Raw genomic sequence first — 6,000 nt, 5'->3', positions numbered from 1 at the left:
GAATGGACATGTTGGTGAAGGCAATAGAGGGGATGAAGAAGTGATGAGAAGATTTGGTATACAGGATAGGAATGCAGGGGGACAGATAGTAGTAGATTTTCCAAAAAGGATGGAAATGGCTGTTGTGAACACCTTTTTCCAGAAAAGACAGGAACATAGGGTAACTTATAAGAGCGGAGGTAGGCGCACGCAGGTAGACAACATCTTGCATAGACGAGGTAACCTGAAAGAAATCAGTGACTGTAAAGTAACCCGTAGGTGAGAGTGTAGCCAGACAGCATAGGTTGGTGGTTTGTAGAATGACTCCGGTGACAAGGAAGATCAAGAGGACAAAGGCAGAGCAGAGGACAAAGTGGTGGAAGCTGAAAAGGGAGGGGTATTGTATGGTTTTCAGGGAAGAGTTAAAAAAGGGTCTGGGTGGTCAGGGTGAGCTTCCAGATGACAGGACAACAACAGCTAGTGTTATCAGAGAGAAAGGTAGAAGAGTACTTGGTGTGTCATCTGGAAGGAAAGTAGATAAGGAGACTTGGTGGTGGAATGAGGAAGTGCAGGAGTATGTACAGAGAAAGCGGTTAGCAAAGAAGTGGGATACTGAGAGGACTGAAGAGAACTGACAGGAGTTCAGGGAGATACAACGTAAGGTAAAGATACAGGTAGCAAAGGCAAAACAAAGGGCGCACGATGACTTGTATGGTGGATTGCATAGTATGGAGGGAAAGAATGAGCTCTACAGGTTGGCGTAACACAGAGATAATGATGGTAGGGATGTAAAACAATTCCGGGTGATTAAGGATGGAGAGGGAAATCTATCGACGGATGCTAGTAGAGTGATGGGAAGATGGAAAGAGTACTTTGAAGAGCTTATGAAAGTGGAAAATGAGAGAGGAGAGGGTAGAAGACGGGACGACTGTAGATCACAAAGTAGCACAAATAAGAAAAAGTGAAGTGAGGTAGGTGTGAAGAGGATGAAGAGTGGAAAAGCAGGTGGTCCAGATGATATACCTGTGAAGGTGTGGAAGTGTCTGGGAGAGGCAGCAGTAGATTTTCTGACCATTATTCAATTATTTTCTATTCGATTATTCAACAGGATCTGGGAGAGTGATAAGATGCCTGAAGAATGGAGACAAAGTTTGATGGTGCCTATTTTTAAGAATAAAGGGGATGTGATGAATTGCGGCAACTAGGGAGGGATAAAGTTGATGAGCCACACAATGAAGTTATGGGAGAGAGTAGTGAAAACTAGTCTGAGACCAGAAGTCAGCAATTGTGAACAGCAGTATGGCATGATGCCTAGAAAGAGTACTACAGATGCAGTCTTTGCTTTGAGAATGGTAATAGAGAAGTACAGAGAAGGGCAGAGGGAGCTGCATTTTGTTTTGTAGACCTTTTATAGAAAAGCATATGACAGGGTGCCAAAAGAGGAGCTCTGGTATTGTATGAGGAAGTCTGGAGTGGCAGAGAAGTGTGTTAAACTGGTACAGGACATGTATGTTAGCTGTGACACAGTGGTAAGGTGTGCCGTAGGGGTAACAAAGAAGTTCAAGGTGGAGGTGGGATTCCATCAGTGATCAGCTCTGAGCCCCTTCTTGTTCGCAATGGTGATGGATAGGCTGACAGATGAGGTTAGACAGGAATCCCAATGGACCATGACGTTTGCGGATGACGTGATCTGTAGCGAGAGCAGAAAACAGGTGGAGAAAATTCTGGAGAGGTGGAGGTATGCGCTGGAAAGGAGAGGAATGAAGGTTAGTCGGGTAGGAACTCGGGTGGAACGGTGAGGCTCCAGGGAGTGGAGATCAAGAAGTTGGAGGATTTCAGGTACTTGGGGTCAACAGTCCAGAGCAACGGAGAGTGTGGAAAAGAGGCGAAGAGGCTGGTCCAAGCAGGTTGGAATGGGTGGAGAAAGGTGTAAGGGTTACTATGTGATAGAAGACTATCGGCCACAATGAAAGGAAAGGTGCACAAGACAGTGGTGAGACCAGCGATGCTGTATGGCCGAGAAACTGTTACAATGACGAAAAGACAGGAGGCAGAACTAGAGGTTGCAGGGATGAAGATGTTGAGGTTCTCTTTGGGAGTGACCAGGATGGATAGGATCAGGAATGAGTCTATCAGAGGAACAGCACATATTAAATGTTTTGGAGAGAAGGTCAGGGAAGCCAGACTGAGATGGTTTGGTCAAAGGAGGGATAGTGAATATATTGGTAGACGGATGCTGGAATTGGAGCTGCCAGGCAGGAGGTCTTGAGGAAGACCAAAGAGAAGATTCATGGACGTAGTGAGAGAGGATATGAAGGTCCCTGGTGTGAGAGAGGAGGATACAGACAATAGGGTAAGATTGAGAAAGTTGATTCGCTGTGGCAACCCCTGAAGGAAAAGCCGAAAGGAGAAGAAGAATAACATCCTCGTCTGTTCGTCATTTGCTCAATCATGTGGCAGGAGCAGGGTTTCGCTTCTTGGTGCTGCTACCCTGGAGCAGCTAGCACCCTGTCGGAAACAAGAAACTGCCGTTTTAATGACCACATTTAATTGTTGCAGTTCAAAGGATGGTCAATCCCCAATTTTGTTCCTGGATATACCCTTAGTTCCTGGATGTACCCTCCTTGTCACGAGTTCCTATGGAAGCATAAAAATAACCTACTGAGAGTAGGAGCTAAGATGGTTCTAGCAGTTCCAATGTACTGTGAAATGGCCTCATCCCTGAGAGGGTTCCGGGAAAGTTCCCCCCCTTCAACAGTTTCCTGTCAAACAGGACTCAGAACTGTCCAATTTCATATTTGGTTCCAGGAACTACCCTTCAGTTTCCTCAGTATGGAGGCATAAGAAGAACCTGCTGAGAGAAGGAGCTAAGATGGTTCCAGCAGCTGAGGTCCAAGGCCCCTGGTTCCTCTACTGTCCAAGTGCAAAGAGTAACAGCTTCGTCCCTGAGAATGTTCTGGGACCTCAGAAAGTTTCTGCATTTAATTGTTTCCTGCCAAGTTGCCCTAAGAACTGTCTATCTTAAATTTGGCTCCAGGATATACCCTCCTTGTCACAAGTTCCCATGGAACTGCAGAAACACCCTGCTAAGAGTAGGAGCCAACACAGATCTAGGAGCTGGAGGTCCATGGTCCCTGGTTCCTCTGCTGTTCCAGTGCACGGAGAAACAATCAGGCTCCTGAAAAGGTTCCAGGACCTGCTCTCCAGTTCCTCTAGAGTCAAAAAGGCTGACACCTGCTCAGTCACCGTCACCCATCAAAGCAGCTCCTCCCTGAAAACCCCAGCTTTGAGCGGCGGATGGGAAACCCTCCGCTTTTTGCTGAACCCCTTCGCTCCAACCTGCTGAGACAAGCAAAGGCAAACTGAATTTCTGAGCATTGCATTATGGTAAGTGAGACACGAGCAACCGGAGGGAGGACAGCGGGTGGGGGGTCAGTCTAACTTTTCTTTTCATTTTATTATCGTTTTTATTCTAAGCAGAACTGCTTTATATTTATTGCATCTCTCACAAAACCCCTCCTCACTCGCGAGAATACTCCAGTGAAATACGGCTGTTTAAATTCATGTATGCAGATTGGGACTTGACTCTATCGCCAGTAACTGTGGCACAGAATCGGTCAAAGCTATCCTTCAACTCCTGCTATGTATTCAAGTGTGTGTTAGTGTGTGAAGGGGGGAGGTCAACACACAGACACTTCTTAGACATTTGCCTTACGTCCTACTTTACATGCTGGCCACATGGAAAACAAAGACCACCCCATTGAAGACGTGTTGAAATACCACTGGGCCGCTAGCTAAACTGGGCGATCCACACACCGAGGGGGTTGCAGAGAGGTATCCATTTTCTCTCAAACACACACGGCTTTGTGTGTGTGTCTTTGTGTGTGTGTGTGTCTCAATCTGCAGCCATTGTGGACGCCGTCAGGAGTTGAATTACAATGTGGCGGTCTGGGACGTGGCAGAAAAATGAAATTTGAAATGTGCTAGGAGAGATATGGTGCAAGCAGAATGCACATACACATACACATACACGCACACACACACACACACACACACACACACACACACACACACACACCAGATGGATTGGCCCCTGACGTTCACAGACGTGAGGTGGTGCAGATGGCAAGGAGCAAGGAACAGCTATGGCGAGGGACTGGTTGCAGTCAGTTGCAAGGATGGAGCGGCAAGGCCTCCTCTGGTTGACCTCGCTCCAAGACTGGAGTTAATTCTCCCCATTACCGCCCACACACAACCACACACTTACAGCACATTATTTCTACCTTTCATCCATTTTTAACAGTCCATTAAATCTGTAAACTCCAGCTAATCACCAAATTAAGTCCACCTCTCTCTGACATGATACATGTTTGGGAATTGTTGCTCTAAGATTAAAAAAAAAACAACACAATTATGGAGATTAAAACAACAGCAGCGATAATACCAGGGCGTTGTTTGGTCTCAGAGAACCACCCCCGCCCTGGCAAACTCTCTCTATCCACTCTGTTGTTTTGCATTGTTTAATCTTGCGTTGTTTTCCTCCTCCTTAATCCCGGCACCTTTGGGATTTGTTTTGTATCTGTCAAAACATTACAAAGGAGAAGTACACTGGCAACAACTTTGACCACTATTATGGCCCAGCAACAAGTTGAGGACTATAGTGCACTGGCAACGTGTTGGGCCACCATTGAGCATTGGCAACGAGTTACATGACTATAGCACACTGTCCAGTAGTTTGACCATTATTGTACACCGGCAACTAGTTTGGCAACGAAGGTAAGCTGACAACAAGTCCAACTACTTTTTTAGCGCCAGCAATGGGTTCGACAATGATAGTACAGTGGCAATTAATCTGACCCCTATTGTATGCTGAGAACTAGTTTGACCACTGTTGCACACTGGCAAGGACTTTGACTACTATAGTACAATGGTGATAATATTAAAAATAATAATACATTTTATTTCAGGGAAACTGTACAGACATATACATTTACACAAGACTCAGATTTAAAAGAACCAAAAAGATAAAGATATGAAAGTGACGGAGCAGTTGGAATCAGATGTGCTTCAATACAAGTCTGATAATGGCAATGAGTTTCATGACTATTGTACACTCACAACTAATTGGACCATTATAGTGTGATGGCAACAAGTTTGGCCACTTTTGTACACTGGCAACCAGTTTCCCACTGTAGTATACTGTCAACAAGGTTGACCCCTATAGTATACTGGGAAGTAATTTCATGACTATTGCACGTTGACTACTACTGCAGCTTGACCTCTACTGTTCACTCGCAACAAGTTTGACCATAATTGTAGAATAGCAACAAGTTTTTCACCATGTTGTACAAAGGCAGTGATTTTTCTTCAATGGCAAACTAAACATGCAAGTTGGAATGTAAACAGCAGTGTAGCTTCTACCATTGCAGTGTCATAATTGCGGTGTTTGTGTCATAACTGTTTCCCCACACAACAAGCCTTTCCCAGTCTGACTCATTGAAGTTACCCTGAGAATTACTGTTGTCTAGAAGAAACATCTGCTGCACAACATCACTTTATTTAGTGACCAAAATGCTGCAACAGAGGACATACCTGGGCAGTCTGGGGGGTAATTATTCCATTCTATTAAAAGCTTACTGTGGCGTCTTGGCGTCTCCAGGGATGCTTAATGGGAATTTGGCGGCGGGGGGGACAAGGACTGACGAAGATCCGCCTCCCTGGTGGAGGATGGAACTGATACCTCTATGCTTTGCTAACAACGGGTTGACCAACCCTGTTAGCATCTGTTACAACGTGAACAAAGCGCCTGTTTTTCTGCTTTCTCCTTCAGGGATAGACGCTACCGCTTGGGCTTCTGGAACCCCCTTGAAGCTGTCCCAAATTCAAGTTCGCTCCCAGTTTCCCGTCAGTTCAGAGCAGGAATCTCTGATTGCTTTTTCCCAAGTTTTCAAAAACTTACAGTTTTGATGAGTGACTCTGGTGCATGACACTCAAGTTTGAACTGTCAAACTGATTCAGCTC

The 6,000-nt window shown here is 45.5% G+C and overlaps 1 pseudogene; it reads left to right on the top strand.

Moving 5' to 3' along the window:
- The first annotated feature begins 290 nt into the window (after positions 1–290).
- Positions 291–5,815, top strand: LOC147223096 (uncharacterized; annotated as a pseudogene).
- Positions 5,816–6,000: the final 185 nt, after the last annotated feature.

Source organism: Fistularia commersonii, chromosome 20 (assembly GCF_037954325.1).
Source record: "Fistularia commersonii isolate RoL2024-O1a breed Wild chromosome 20, RoL_Fcom_v1.0, whole genome shotgun sequence".
In the NCBI taxonomy this organism is placed as follows: domain Eukaryota; kingdom Metazoa; phylum Chordata; class Actinopteri; order Syngnathiformes; family Fistulariidae; genus Fistularia; species Fistularia commersonii.
The sequence above is the reverse complement of the archived record's forward strand: the minus strand, read 5'-3'. Positions and strand labels throughout refer to the sequence as shown.